General features: G+C 38.6%; 1 protein-coding gene across 1 annotated transcript in view; it reads left to right on the top strand.

The window, feature by feature from the left end:
* Positions 1 to 17,153, top strand: part of LOC111346231 (uncharacterized) — a 190,575-nt gene that overhangs the window by 62,325 nt on the left and 111,097 nt on the right.

A 17,153-nucleotide genomic window follows, 5' to 3' on the forward strand; every position in this document is an offset into this window, starting at 1 on the left:
TATCTCATCAAAGCTTGGGGCGCTCGGGGAGGAACCCATTCGTACGCTTATGGATACTTTCCAGGGAAATATTATGGTGGAAAAGGGGTGTTTAAAGAAGAGAAGTTCAGACTAAGTAATGCAACTGTGCTAAATATTGTGGTGGGACAAAGAGGAGGAGATTAGATGGAGGTCGAGGGCGGACAAAACACTAGCCAAACCGCAGCTCAGCTTGGAAAATCTGGGAAGAACAATGCTCGCACTGGAGGAGGGGGAGGAGATTTTGTTTATACTACCGATGATGTGCTGTTATTGGCTGCCAGAGCTGGAGGAGGTGCATCTGGTGGATACAATGCTATGGATGGTCAGGCAGGATCAAATGGCACCAGTAGTGTGGGGAAAATATTGACACAAGCTCGAGATGGAACTCATCCGAAGCGCAGCCAGGTGAATGCAACGGTGAGGGAGCTAGCTACCATGGAGGAATAGGTGCGGGTTGGTTTGGTAAGGATTGTGCTTGACTTGCCCCTCCCATGGGGAAAAGAGGTAAGTCACGTGCCGAAGCCTGGGTCGGAGGTAAAGCCGGAAAAATGAATAGCGGTAATAACGGGGGCCCTGCACCAGGAGCAATTGGAGGGTTTGGTGATGGTGGGGGGGATCAGAGGATAATTTCGTATTAGGTGGAGGTGGTGGATACTCTGGGAGAGGTAGTGGTACCTATGGAGATCAAGCTGGAAATGGAGCAGGCTCGTATTGTAATGGGGAAGGCTGTTCCGGTTTGACTTGTGGCAACTCATATGAAGATGGCCCTGTACAAATTTATGAATGGCTGAGCTTATTTCAAAACATTATTTGATCATTAAATTTGGTTTTCTTGAACAGATTCTCTGTATTGCAAAGAGATATACATCGGCGAAACAGGAAGACAACTAGGTGACCGATTCTGAGAACACCTCCGCGATGTAGAAAGGAATGACAAGGACGCATCAAAACCAGTCGCTAGACACTTAAACCTACCTAATCATTCTAAGCAACATATGGCAATCTGCGGTCTTTCCTTGCATTTAGGTAGCTCGGATAACCGCAAAACTCTTGAACAAAAGTTTATCTTTCAAATCCACACTCTTAATCCCACAGGTATCAGCGAACGCTTTTCATTCTACTAATTTATTCGTGTTTTTCTCGTCGCCATGTGCCCGAAGGGGCACATGGCGACGAGGGGTAGCGTAGCTCCACTTTCTGAACATGAATCCAAACACAACCCACAATTCCTCCATTCGCTCTGACGAAGGGCTAACACTCGAAATGTTATTCCTCAGGAAGTCTCTTACCCCTGTTGACTCAGCAAGAGACTTGAGTGTGATCACTGACTCACACCTGACCTATGATAGTCACATTTCTTACTTAGTCTCTTCTTGTTTATCAAAACTAGTCCAGATCAACAGAATTAAAAACAGTTTCGATAAGGAAACACTAATGCTTGTTATTTCATCACTGGTATTCAGCAAAATGTTCTATTGTTCAACAGTGTGGTCAAATACATCCTCCACTAATATAAAGAAACTGCAACTGATCCAAAACTTTGCTAGTAGGATCATCACCGGCTCCAGGAAGCACGAACATGTCACTCCCCTATTGCACCAACTTAACTGGTTGTCAGTGAGCCAGACACTTCACCTTAAAGATAAAGTTATGGCCCATAAGAGTGCCAATAATTTAGCACCCGACTACTTAGGTAACAAGTTACAAAAACGCACCACCATACATGATCGAGCCGCGCGGCATAGCAACAAACTTCACATCCGTTTTTATAAGTCCGCTAACGGCTAACGAACCTTTTCCTAAAGAGCAGTTTCACTATTAAATTCCCTGAGAAGTGACCTAGTGAACTTCTCTCCAGTAAGGTCACTGAAATATTCTTTGAAGGACTCCCTAAGAAGGGCCAATTAATAGTCTTTGTGTGATACCCATTGGACATATATATATGTATATTTTTTTTTCTTCATTTTTATTAGACTATTTTAAGTTGTTCAGTTGTGATTGTAAATTGTCTACCATTGTAAATAGTTGCTGAAAAGCCTGTACAGGAGTAATTATTAAAGTTTATTCATTAATTTATGTCAGCTTTTTAACTCTTTATGGTCGCCAATTTACTATTTCAACTTAGTTGACATTACCAAATTATCTAGAAAAAGAGAGATCAGTTAGACGAGCCCACAAAGAAAAAAGAAATTGTGTGTACGAATTTTCCTGGTCATGGCCAGTGTCTTCACAAACATATCCGACAGTGGCTGAGTCGATCGAAGGTAGCTCATTCTGAAAGAAACTTATCACCTTTCGTAAAAACACTTGCAACTCGGAAGCTGCAAAGAGGTATCTGGTCCCGTCGAAACGTGACTAGAAACAAATCTGGCAAAACACCATCGAAGATCCAGTTGTTTACATCTTTCCAGGAAAAGACTGCACTTGCTTTGGTACTGTTACGAAATTTAGACCGCGACGTCTTCTCTCAGATTCCCTCGCACTCATGGCCAAGGTGTGTGGGACAGCTGGTGATATTTCTGTACATCGCTTTACCGTTTCGAAAGACCTCTGACTTTCACTTATTATCGTTTTGAAGGAAATAAAATTTTTGAAGCGTCTTTCATTGCAAAAATTTTTCTTGTCTCAACGGTTGGCCATAAATGTCCTCGACAGCGGCGACCGCTGCGTGATTTCCTTTTGCATAAATGTTCTTTGAGCAAGATACGCCTCCAACTGATTTACAAAGCCCTGCAACAATTCATGTTATCGTAGTGGAAGATTTACTGATCTTTATGGGCGTCTCCTGAATATTCTCGGTTGACATCATTCGCTTCGAAGCGCTTCAGGTAGAGTTTGTTTTGATTGTCGTCAAGCTACGCTCGCCAGTGGACTAAGTGGGGATAAATTCTTACTTATCTGCCCTCCCCCCCCCCCCCATTCAAACCGCTGATTTGTAATCTACTAAAATATGGAAGACACGTCACCAGCCTAAACCAGGGTCTTTCTTCTCTCCCTCAGAGACCCTGAGAACGAGGTTCGAGTAATCAAAGAAAGAAGACAAAGCCAGTTCGAGAGTCGTCACGTAGTCTCCCTTGCAGCCCTTTCCGGCGTCGTCACGCAAGCGAAAACTTCCCCACCAACGGCTGCTCACATTCGAACGACATTCCTCTGCCATTGTAATGTATTATCCAATCAAAATAAAGTTACTGTCTGACAAACAACCAATGAACACGCGATATATTTATTCCCGCGAACTCACAGGAAGCGGGTTAGCGTTAGTTTCCAAAGATGGAATCTGATGTCATCGAAACTCGGAAGAAAATATCAGATAATGATCGCTGTTTTCTTTGCCCAAATTCTGTGGACAAATTTTATAAAAAAATTTCTTCTCTCCTCTATAATTACTGTTATGGCTTCTCTCTGATGCGAATTGAAGCACTCTATACCAAAAGTATCTCGCACTAAGTCGAAAACGTCTTCATTTTGTCAGTGTCAACGCTCGGATAATACGAACTCTATGATTGGTTTGATTATTGAGGCGCGAACGCTTTCCAGAATATGGTAAGTAAATGCTGATTGGCCAATTTCCGGAAAGGATTGTTGTTCGAATGTGAGCAGCCGTTGGTGGGGGAGTTTTCGTTTGCGTGACGACGTCGGAAAGGGCTGCAAGGGAGACTAGTCGTCACGATGCCTTTCCCCGATCGTGGCGCGCTCGATAGCTACTTCCCTCTCCCCCCGTCCCTCCGACCTAACGTTAGGGCTACTAATGATAATCTTCATTACTGCAGTGCGATTGGTATGATTAACAAAAGTAAACATATATTTTCTATATCCATGAACAGGATAATGTATCTAATGTTTGTTAATTATTGCTAGGCTCATCCGAATGTCATTAAAACAAATAAAATCCCAATAAAAATCTTCTCAGCGTTCCAAGGACACGCAGAACCATTAATAGAGGCAGTCTATATACCTCAGCCTTTGTATTTTTGCTATTCCACGTAAGTAAATAACTGGTCGACGTTTCTCTTCCAATGAATAAAGTATAATAAAGAAAGATTATTTTATATATTGAGAACTTCTTTAGTGAACTCGAGAGTTAACAACTTTTTAAGACCTACTCCCCGATGTTCCGAGAAAGGTCTTGTTCACAAAAACTCTACATACTGCACGCCCGTTCTTATCTTATTCTTATTACTGAATACAGTTATCATTATCATATTTATTATTATCATTATGATTATTAGTACCTAGTTCCTCTTTCCATTGCTGATATCTAATCCGTGCACCACGTGTTTTGGTTTTGAGCGATTCTCTTACTCGCTGCTGTCGATGGAAGGCGCATTTTTTATAACAAATGATGCAGCGACCACAGCGGGTGATTTAAAGGTTTGCCTGGATTTACTGTCACCGAAAGTGGTTCCTAATTGGTTGAGTAGGTGTCAAAAGAAAAATAAGGTATAATTTGATAGCAAAAGCTCGTCACGTTATAAATTAAGAAGTGAAGGGTGTTGTAAGAGGAGAGTTGCCTTCTCTAAATTTGAGAGAAAAACGGTGGTTTTAAAAACAGAACAAGAAACAGCTATGATAAGTCTACCAAGGGGAGAAGATGTCCTTTCAATTTCCTTAACAGGCTGTGGAAAAGGCATGAACAGACTAGTCATATATTTCCTTAAGAGGCCGTGACTGGCCAGGCTAAAACAATCGAAGATTCTGATAATTTGCCTGGAAAACTCCTTTAGGGAGATATATTCAAAAAAATATTTACAAGTTTGAAAAATAAAATGTGTCCGAGGAAATCGGGAAAAACGAAAATTCGGGTTTTTACCTAATTAATTATGCAAAAAATACAGTAAAATTGAGCAACTTTAGCGTGCTAGTACTCAAGGAGGATGTTTCGTAAGAAATCGGAAGTGTTTTTACTTCAAAGTATAATTAATGTGACTTTTATATGTGGCATTTTAAGGAGCTTTGGTTGAATTTTAAAATTTACATGATTTTTTAACTAAGTGCTGTCAAATGCTTGTTGCAAAAAGCGAAAAATCGACCAGCTTCAAACCTTCAAAACGTGTCTTGATGTGTGTGGCATCATGTCAAACTACATGCTGGCACAAAGTTTGGTCCTTATATTAAAATAATATGTAATAAAAAATTTGGGTAATTCATAAACGTGCCGGCAAAACATAAAGCTTTGCGACACACTGTGGCCAGAGGTCACGAATTTGCATGATGCAAACCAGTTGTAGAAATCGTACCGCCTAACGGTTCTGGTGTAGGAAGGGCTCTTTTGACGGCTTCAACATAAAATGTACAAGAATAATGACCAGTATTTAATAGTGTTTAATTCTTTTTCAAGCCAATGAGGTTTTTGTTTTTTATCTCGATACTGTCTTGAGGAAAAGCAAAATGTTTCAATTGCGTGACAATTGTCACGTTGGATCAAAGGTGAAGTTGCCGAGTAAAGCGGACACGATCCTTTATTTCGTCAAAACTCCATTCTAAAGCATCCAGTCCTATATATCTCGTTTTAAATTATTTGTATAAACTCTTTAATGAGTCTTTATCGAACAACATCTAGCCGGCCTGATCCTTTTTGACTTCAGGCTGACTGCCAAGTGCAGTTCGAAGGGGACTTTTTCATTTCCGGTTTGCGCCTTTAAAACGGGGACCGCCGAGCTATGGGGTTGAGTGGGCTGTAGCCCCACCAAGAACAATTTATTATTATCATTATTATTTATTTTAATCTCTGTAATTAAAAAAAAAAGTTGACAAATTTTTCCTGGGACTGACGCGCGTTTCCGGTGATTTCAGAAGCTCCAGATTTCAAAAATTGCGGGGGGAGCATATCCCAGGACACCCTATCTAGCAGTCTTTCTGAACCAAGAAAGGCGTACTAAGAAACAGACAAAAGGAGGCTCCCCTCGGAGGGGAGGCCCCAGGTCCCTCATTGATAAGCTGGTGTCAATGAACTCACACTACGCTTGAACTAAAATAGCTCCTCCGATCTAAAATATGCTCCGTGGCCCCCATTTTATATCAACTTTCATATAAAACTCAATTTTTTTGATACAGCCCTTTGCCATTTGCCTGTTAAACTGCATGAGCGGCAGTTAACAAGGTATTCAAGCAGAGCGATGTAAGATGTCTTTTTTCACTGATCAAACCCAGGTTACATTTTAATCTAACTGCTCAAAAATAGACTCTTTAGCATTTGACAAATTAAACTCTTCTTCCATAGCAACCAGATCTTCCTCAGTTACAGCTTGTGCGCAGAGGGCTGTCTGCTGTTTCACTTTTGGTGCCATTCTGGAAAAAATGAAGCTACTTGTTGAGTCGCCAAAAACTCGGAGACACTGAACAAGCGCTTCCCTTTCGATCCCTTTGCTCTTCTCATTTCTGTTGCAACCATTTCCGCGTCGACCTTTTTGCCACTTTCTTGTTTGATGGTAAATCTAACAGTCAGATATTCTCGTTGCTTTTCGTTAAAGCGGTAAGCTTTCTTAACTTGTTTGAAAGCGAAGCCTTCAGTGCTACGAGGACAGGTTTCAGGACGTAGAGGAATAGTTGGCCCGGAACTTGAACCTTCCTCGAGCCTTGCGGCATATTTAACCTTCGCTTTATCAAGAAATATCTCCCTTTCAACCGTCTTTGTGTATGTTCCGAACGCGAGATGCTTTTCCAGAGAAAAATGCCTTTGGAAACTACGCGTGCCGCCCTCTTTTGGACGTGGAAACACTTGAACATCGCCTTTCGCTTCACGGCCAGTAGGCTTCATTTAGTAGGCTCTTTAAGTTTTCTCCTCGGGGCGATCTCTTTAAATTCGCCAAGGGAATATTTTGGTAATCGCGTTCTGTGGAAAATAATAACATGAAAGATGGTTAACGACAAAATCAAACACACCTAAAAATTGTCCAGAGCGAGATTTGGTGCGTTTCCCACAGCGAAAATAGCGTTAGATGCAGCTTGTGCACTGCCACCTAAATGAAGTAAAAGTTTCTTTTTCCAGTATAGCGTTCGAAATAAAAAAAAAAAAAAAACTTGAAATAAATTTTTATGACAAAAACTGGCGCCAGGTTTGATGTTTTCAAGTGATCTTGATTTCAAGCTTTTCCTCGCTGAATTTTTCAGTCTCAAAACTAAAGAGAGATCATGCTACATTATAGCTAGAAACTGGAAAGAGAATATAACGTAAAGTTTACCATTTGTTTCTTCTAAAGAGATGCATTTGCCGGGGCCTTTCTCAAATGTCTGCCACACCCTCATTCCACCAGGATAAAATCTGAAGTTGTTCAGTAAACTGATGATATTAATCTTCTTTTGCGTGGGGGAACTGTTTCGCGTTCCCCGAGACTGTCTAACACTAGTCACTACACGAATCCCAGAACTTGTACCACAAGCCCCCTCCCCCTACCCCCCAACAAGAGAAGCAAAGCTACAGAATGATATTGTTTCCTTTTTATGCTCTGTGAAAAACCTCGCACGTGTTTACCTTTAAGAAAAAGACCGTGATTACATCATAGAGAATTATCGCCCAGACTGCAACACGGTATAACTGTTACCGTGACATAAGTCCTTTTTATCAATTTTTATGACAGAACTGTGGCCCTTTTTCCGAAATAGATAAGAGTAAATAGCATAAAAAATAGTTGGGCTGTTATCTTAGGTGAAAAACAACACAGCAGAGGCTTGCGGTGTTGCGTGACTTTGTTTGTTTACTCGCACAACATTTTTCAAGATATGCAGGATATTTCAAAAGAAATATTATCACAGTTGCAGAAAACATAGCTATTCATCTAAGAATAATGTCGATAATAAACACCTATTCAACAAAAGCGGTGAAATACACAGCGGCGCTTATCTATAATTAGTGTAGGTAGTGCTGTTGAAATAGCGAGTCAATAATAACAAAGTCTTGTGCAATTCAAATTAACAGAAAATTTCGTATCTACACATCAATTTACAGCTCTCTTCAGCAATGTCTATGGATTTTTTATTGTATAATTTCCTTTCATTTCCATATCAAATAATTGTTTTAACCATCTTTGACTATCTTGTTTACTTCGTAGCTCTTATGTACGATTTCTAGAACTGATTTGTATCATGCAAATTCATGACCTTGGCCACATTGCGTCGTAACTCTTGTATTTTTCCGGCACTCTTCTGAATTATCCAAATCTTTTATTTCACATTATTTTATTATAAGGACCAAACTTTGTGTCAGCATGCATTTTGACATGATTTCTAACATACCAAGACGCGTTTTGAAGGCTTGAAGTTGCTCGAATTTTCGCTTTTTGCAACAAGTTTTTGAGAGTACTTTGTTAAAAAATATCTTGTAATTTTTAGAATTAAACCAAAGCTCCTAAAAGTGCCATAGATAAAAATCAAATGAATTATATTTTCAAGTAAAAACATCCCCGATTTCTTACGAAACATCCTCCTTCAGTACTAGCACACTAAAGTTGCTCAATTTTAATGTATTTTTTTGCATAATTAATTAGGTAAAAACCCGAATTTTCGTTTTTCCCCATTTTCTCGGAATTATTTGATTTTTCAGACTTTGAAATATTTTTTCTAATATATCTCCCTAAAACAGTTTTCCAGGAAAATTATCAGAATTTTCGATTTTTCAGCTTGGCCAGCGATTCTCGATATTTGCAGTCATGGGCTCTTAACAGGCTGTGGAAAAGCATGAACAAACTAGTCATCTCGTTGTTAAGAGAAGATCCGTGTAAGAATCAAACAGAATCACAAGTCTTCGGCAAAGCTGAAAAAAATCAAATTCACTCGTCTTTTGCATATACATAGCCTTTAGTAAGTACATAAGTACCATGTAGTTTTTTCCTTGAATTGAAATATCTATTAATTTCTGAGAAAAACGATGGAAGCCGTTTTCAATTTAGGCACAATTTGGCGATCCTAATCAAGTGCAAACTGGGTTGAAATTTGTCATGATTCACTTCACTCGCTTGTCAAAACTGTTGCGTTAGATAAAGTTCTCCTACTTCCAATATTTTGGACAACTTGCCATGGTCTAAATACCACGGTTTCATAAACATTAGGTATATCTGAGTAATCAAGAGAAGTATAGAAGTCATGGCTCTCCCATGCTTCGTAAAATCGTAGGCGAAAAATAACAATAATTTTGAGCATGTGCATTTGTTTAGAATTTCGTAAGATTAAGAATGACATTACCCGAGGTAACAATCTCTCAAAATATGTAAAGTTTCTTTTTGGGAAATGAATGTGGAATTTTATCAGGCTGTGACCAAAAGTACGACCAGGACTCGGGGACGTGGGACTCAGGGACGTGGAACTCAGGGAAGTGGGAATCATGGACTCGGAGACTCGGAGACTTGGAGACTCAGGGACGCCGGGACTCTGAGACATGGGGAGCGAGGAAGTCGGGACTCAGCGACGCGCAGGGACGCGGAGACGTAATAAACAAACAACACCTGATTTTTGCATTGATTTTGCACTGATTTTTGCGGCTGTCTTGATCGAGACCACAGAATGGAGAAAACGACAAAACAGAAAAAAACTTTGGACTGTTGCGAACAGCTAAGAATATAATATTTGAGCTAAGGTTATTATCTTTACTTTGCTATATGCATCGGAGTCGTGGTAATTTTTACTATATCAATGTCTTGATGATCACATGTACACAACAGGATGGCGTGATTTTATGTCTTTCTTCACGATTTTCAAACAAATTTTAAAAATCCCAAACTTATTTCCCCAAACTCAACTTTGCATATTTTGAAAGATCATCAACTCTAGTATAATTGCAATTTGCAATCTTACGAAATTCTGAACAAAGGCACATACTCAAAATCGTCATTGTTTTTCGTCTACCCTTTTACGCAACACGGGAGAGCCATAAGCTTTTGACTTCTCTTGAATAGACTGTTTAGACTGTGACAAGCTGTACAACCACTTGGAACTATGATAGCTTTTTATAGCACAATTGTTTGAATACGCGAGTCGAGCGAATCATGACGTTTTTAAACCTGTTCGGTGTCACCAAATCGATTCTGGGACTGAAAACGAAGCGTTTTCTTTTTTTCTGAAACAAATAATGTTTTCAAGGAAAAAACTTCAGCAATTGCATACTTTCTAAAGGATACTTGTATGCAAGGAACAGCGAATTGTAGTTTTTTAACTTTGCAATGCAATGTTTGATTTTTGCACGGATTTCCTCTTAAATTGTATTATTGCCAACCAACTTGTACAAGTAGGTGTTTCTACAGCACTGGTAAAGCTTGAGTGCAGCGTTTGCTACAGACTTTCAATCTTTGAAAAAGCGATAATTGCTTCTTTACTTGCGACCTCGTGGCCTGCAAATTCTGTAGGATAACTTAGATAAATGCGTCAACTGAAAACCAAGTTCACTACATAACTCGTACAAAGTTTTGTTCTCTATGTCGTGAAACTCAAGGCCTCTGTACTCCTTTATTATGGGGATCAAAAATTAATTTTCGTTGAAATGTTCGTGTTTCCCTATCGAAAGACTAGCCTGTTTATACACTCCTCGTTTTCCAGCTTATTTGTCGATTTTTTACCGCTTAATTTGGTGTCACTGCGCCGTACCGTCCGCGATCACCCCTGACACGTGAATACTTTTTTTGGCAGTATGACACGTTCGTAAGTTTTAGACACGAGGTTCCATTTCATTGCATCTGATTCTTCCTTCAAGAATGCGTGACATGTCGGGGATACCATGCAGAGTATAGGGAGCGGTTGGTGAGAAATGATGGGTTTCGGGCAGGTGTTTTTTTCCACTTCCTCCCTTCCCCGCGCTTTCAAATGGCGACCGAATATTCGCCGCGCTGAGTCTCGCGCTTGTAGACGCAAACTATGGCCTGCTAGCAAGCTAGAGGCTGTCAGAATAATTGCTGTACACTGTCTGCTATCACTTTGAGGAGATTTTTCACCTTCAATTCAAGATCCTTGTGGTTCATCCTTTTCATTCGTTACAGTAATCATGAGAAATATTCTAACTATCATCGATGCGCTGTGAAACGCATGCGTAAATAATTGAGTCCATCTCGTGTTTTACTTGGAATAACTTTGATACTGAACGCCAATAAACGTTGTAGATGCTATGCAATTACTATGGAAACACTTACAATGACTTTCTCATATTTCGATTATCGCCCATATCCAGTGAGGCAAAGAGAAGATTTCGAGTTTAATCAAAGGACTTCTAAGGCTTATTCCATGTGTAGACGTTTTATCTTGAACAAGGTTAACTGACATGAATAATAAGAATGAGTAATATTGTTATATAAAGCAACTTTGAGAATAATTATGGAAATTTCTATTTTAAAAATTAATGTGAAAAAGTCGGGACTTAAAGACTACATTATTAAAATAAAACAAGATGAACTTCAGTTATGAGGTTTCCTGAGCAACAACACTCGATTAGGTCTGTACATATAGGTTTTTCGAAGTTCTTATCACAACTGTAATATGATAAAAAAAGGTGTTTACTGCGGTGAAATTATAAGTTTCGTTTTATGTCTTTCACAAGACTGATTCATTAACGATCTGCTGATAAAAACTTTGTCGGTTGCAAAATTTGGAGAAATAAGACTCAAGACGTAGATGATTTGCATAGAAAAACATAAGCAATGTTTAGCAAACTTACAAAGTGAAGGATGCATCATCCGGCAAAAAGTATATTAAATTATGAGATCTCAAAAAGTAGCCTTTTCTTTCGAAAATTGTCTTCATATGGGCTTGAGGCTCCCATTCTTACTGTTGCTTGGCAACTTGACAGATCACCTGACAAGTTCTACTAAACCTTTTATCTCTTAAACAAGTTTAGTTTTTGTGGTAGATATTATTTTATAAACCAGATTTCGGTTTGGCAATGTATGCCACTCTCTCTATGGGCGATCCTCTCGAATTCTCGTCGAAAGAAGGTTTACCTTTTTTAGTTTGGTTGTTTTCCAATCTTACTTTTTCGTGTCTCTGCAAGCTAAAATTGATTTCTGGCTAGACCACCCGTGTGGACAGCGATCTAAAGTGTCGAGCGCGCTCATGAAATTCTCTCTTGCTACAAGTTAAAAGATGCACTTAGTCATCTCACAGACAAAATATGGAGACTTCAGTTGGAATTAGGGGAAACCTTCTCTTCGAATTTAATTTAAATATCAAAAACTCACTTAATTGTAGGAAAGAATACTTAGAATGCAGGTGAAAATCAGGCTAAAAATAACTCATTGCGAATGACACTCTACAAAAAGGTCTACCTCATTGAAGCCATGATCTCTGAAATTGTCTTTTAAAATCCCTCTCTGGTCAAAATACCACAGAGGTATCAATTTGAATCTTAAAAAGAAAAAAAATAAATAAATAAAACCTTTTCATGAGCTTGCATTTTCCCAAAGTTTTGTCAATTGATGCTGCTTATAATTATTAAAACAGTTATAAGAAGATAAGAAGCCTCCCTAGAGAGGAGAAAACTAACCAAATTAACTGTTTCAGTAGACAATAATTAATCTCGCAGCCTCTCTGTGACGGGCGGTGAAACATCTTTCATATATCACGGCCAAATGTTATTGGCTAACACGTTTCTAGGGTAGCGTAGCCTTAAATTGGTGGTACATCTCTGTCAACAAACTTCTGTTAGGCTCCTCAGTTTACTTAACAGCTTCAAAACATCGAAAGGATTTCTTTACTGCTGTTTTTTGGCAGACATGAGAGTTTTTCCCCACTTGTTCCTTATCTCTGTGCTGCTTCCCTTCGGACAATTTCAGTTCTGCCCAGATGGTATGTTTTAAAATTGCATTTGTTTACAAGAAACGTTTGTTTTTCTGCTCTTAATTCTTCAGCTATGCAGTTTATTAAAAAAAAAAAAAAAAAACAATGGAAACGCACATTTTCCAGGACTAAAATTCTCGTATATAGAGGCTTAACTGACAAGATGGCTACATTGCATAAGTAGTAGAGAGTACTACTTATGCAATGTACTCTCTCGCAGTAGAGAGCACATTGCATAATGTACAATGTACACTCTCGTAGTAGAGAGCACATTAGTACTCTCTCGCAGTAGAGAGCGCTGTTGCATAAATAGCGCTTTCTACTGCTAGGATCGTGCATCATACGTATCTAATACCGCAGTTCAAAATATATGAACTTCATATATTCATTGTATCTCATTTATCACTTTCACGGGTTTATTACGAATCAACTAAACGGCCTGCTCCCAGTTAGCTTGTTAGCTCAATTGGTAGAGCGCTGCACTAGTATCGCAGAGGTCAGTGGTTCGAATCCCGTACAGGCCTGATTTTTTTCAGGTCTGATTTTCGCTATTGCATAAATAGCGCTTTCTACTGCGAGGATCGTGCATCATACGTATCTATAACCGCAGTTCAAAATATATGAACTTCATATATACATTGTATAAGATGGCTACTGAAACTCATCTTCCATTTCAGTGCGCTGTCACCTTCTGTTCGCTCAAAAATGTTCTAGATTCTTTTTTTTACAATATGCGAACGTGAGTCTGCAAAGTTTTTAGTTATGACCGAACAATGTCAGCAGTTACCAAATTGGTTATCTTTTTTACAGCTTATGCCATCGAATTCTTTTGAGACACTCTAATGTCCACTTAAGTTTTATGAAGACTACCAAAAACTAATGAACATATTTTCGCAAATTCCGTATATTTGTTTGGTGCTCGCACGAACCCAAGGAAGAGCCTCTAGTTAGCCTCAAACGCAGGGAAATAGAAATTGTTATATTAACTAGTTGGAAAAGAAATTTTTTCAATTCGAAAAATTTCCTCCCTTCTTTTTACATTCTCCAGTGGAATAACGACCTCTCTTTGGTACATAATTAGTCGCTGGTGTCATATTTAGTTGAGATCATTTGTTTTTATTTGAAGAAAACTTTTGTAATAAAATTTATACACTTCATAAACATATTTCCGACATGTGTTAAACATATACCAATCGGCACACGAGGCATATTGTTTTCAGTCGTCGTAGCAACCTTCCTGCGTTAGGTATTACGCAGTCTTTGGAAGCCTAATGAGTAAGGTTTTTTTTAAAAGGTAATGAAAACAGAGAGAAAATTGTTCAACGCAGACAGAACAATTATATTTCAAATAAAGCAAACGGAACTAAGTGCGAATGGTCTGAAATATCAGAACTCCGGATTCTCACTTGACAGGTGGCTATACTAATTGAAGAGATGAACGACGTGGATGTCTAAGCATGAACACATTGAAATTGGTTATATTTCACAACTCTTTATTAGTGCATTTTCATATTTGAATTAAAACCGATGCACAATGAAGCAACGGGAAGATTTTTACTTCAATAGCGGATTCCAAGGGTTTTTTTGGATATTGATCCACCGTGGACAAGTTTTATCGAAATGAGGTTTAATTGATATGGACAATGAGAAAAACAAAACAGGACTAAAACGGAATAAAGATCTTAACGTAAAATTGAGAATGATCGTGCTTGGCGCGTGTATATCGTTCAACGGATGCACGCAAGAGGAAGTTCTCATTGCACGAGAGTAGCATAAGCGCTGCTTGAGGTGAGGGAAAGAGATATTTCAAGACCAAGGCTTTTTCCAAACAAGTGCTAAATTTTCTGCTCGGAAGCGAAAAAACAGCGAATCTCCCGGATTTACGACGCCCGCGTAGTACGTTTAGCATGCTTGAATCTTTTTTTTTTGTTGTTGTTTTTTTTTTGGCTATAATTTACTACGAGAATGTGTGGCTTTATGTTGAAAATCATAAGGTTTTATGACAAAATAATCAATTCAACAACACTCAATAACTCTTACTATTTCAGGGAAGAGTAAAGAAAGTTTAGTTTCCTCGTTACGGCCTTAACTCGTCCCGCGTTTAGGAATAAAATATTGTTAACTCCAAACTTATTTTCGTCCGTTTACAGAGCTAAAATATCATTGTTTTTTTTTTTTTTTATGCAAATATTTACTTTTGAAATTGAGCTTCAAAAGGATGTATCTCAATCGGGATGAAACATACAAAACATTCTTGAGAGCTTTGAAACCACTCGGCTAAGCCAGACAGGAACTTGCCAGCTGAAGAGAAGTGCACACGTCGTGTTCCGGCCATGCATACGTAGAGATGTAGACCATGGTGGCCCATTAGGAGTTAGGCAGGACTTGCAATTACCGCGCGCATAATAACATTTAAGATGAGCGAGGAAAATAATATGATTTGTCATAATGCATACAAGTTGGGAGTTCAAGACTGAAACTTCTTGCCTCTTTTACTATTTAGCATTGATGGAAGTTATCAAAGTTATCTGGATCAAATTTTCTTCGGAGTTTGGGTTCGTTAAAACTACACTTTGTCGATATCATTTTTAACGACTGTGAAGCTATTTGTGTGAGGTGTCCCGCCGAAAGTGACCGAGATGAGAAAAACAAAAACAAAAAAAGAAAAAAAAGATATGTACTTTGTTTAATGTAAGCTGGTTCAGCAGAGGTCATCGTGAAAATTGTTTGCATTTATATAAAGGAAAGAAAAAAAACTTTTTTGGCTCTTGGAGATCATACAATGGTTTCGGGATAAACCTTGAAATGAATTGTCTTCGCTAACTCCTTTATTTCCTTCATCTTTTTCTCTTCTTTTTCTTTTTTTTCCTCCAAAACACAACAACCTACAGCACCTTCTTATATAGTTGCTTACAATCTTTCTAGAAGATTCTACAGGTCCACAACACGACTATTTTAAGTAAAATTACATCATAGAATTTTATATAATTTACGGTAAACAACCTGAGTTTCTATAAATAGAAGTCACGTGCTCATGTCGAAACCACTAGAACTTTCCTAAAGGACTAATCAAGAATGTTCCGGAAATCAAAGGATAATCGATAAACGTGCCAAATAACACGTCTTCTGTCCATACAATCCTTTTCTAAAGATCTTTTCTCTCGAAAAAAACTAAAGGAGATATATATATGTATATATATATATATATATATAGAATTTGATCTTGGTATCTTACTGAATATGTCATAATTATCAAGGCAAGACCCAAGCGCTCGGAAAACGAGTTTAACGGCAACTTAGACCTTTAGAACCCATGACGCTATTTGACTTTTAATGATTTGAATTTTTAGATCAATGCCGTATATTAGCCTTTCCATCGACCCTGTTCTTTGTGGGAGAACGTCTTATTAACCACACCATAGCAAATATCAGTGTGATTGACAGGGACACCTGTGAATACCGTTGCTACCTGAACTATAACTGCGTCAGTGTTAACTTTTATTTTGGAGAAAATGGGGCAGAAGCACACAACTGTGAACTGAATAACTCAACTGCTAAAGAGTATGACGAGGATCTGGTACAAGCATCGAATTATGTGTACCATGGAACTAAGGTACATAGACGAGCTGTTAATTAAATGTCAATTGCACCTCTCTCATTTTAAGCCATTCATGAGAGCTGAGGGATACTTTATTTGTTATTTTTACATAATTTTAACCACCTGCTAGCGTCGTTACGGATTTTTTGTATATAAGAAATGACCAAAAACAAAAATCCTTTGAGCGCCTTGAGGACGGACACCCAACACCGTTAACAGAAGCGAGTACCTTGTCGTATTCATTTTAGAGCCATGCTCACCTGCCTTGAGTAAACAATTGATCGCTGTTCTATTAGAGAAAGCACAACCACGCTTCTAATAAGAAAATTCTCGGGAGAAAAGATAACTGGAATGGTCATTTTAAGGCATTTCTGCAAAAGGCATTTTTATTCCATTGGTTCGAAGCTTAAAAACAGTCGCAATAATTAGATCAATTTCATGGCCCGGGAGATGCTAAGAACAGGTAGAAAGATACAATTGAGCTATGACCGGGGTTCCTAGATGTTGTTCTTAGGGACGTCACTATACTCTTTAAATCCTATCTACAGGCATCCCTTTCCGATTCTCTTTTTCTTTTTGTATTCAAGTTCTCGGGGAGATGTCGGAGAATGTTGTTAAGGTATTGAATAATTACTTGTGACATCCCATTTCCTTTTTTTTTTTTTTTCTTTTTCTTTTAAAGAATTTTTGTGCTAAATCTCCATGCGGAAACCACGGCACCTGTCAGTCGGGATTCACAAGAAAACAATATCGATGCTTATGTGCGTCTGGGTTCACTGGCCAT

This window comes from Stylophora pistillata, chromosome 2 (assembly GCF_964205215.1).
Source record: "Stylophora pistillata chromosome 2, jaStyPist1.2, whole genome shotgun sequence".
Classification (NCBI taxonomy): domain Eukaryota; kingdom Metazoa; phylum Cnidaria; class Anthozoa; order Scleractinia; family Pocilloporidae; genus Stylophora; species Stylophora pistillata.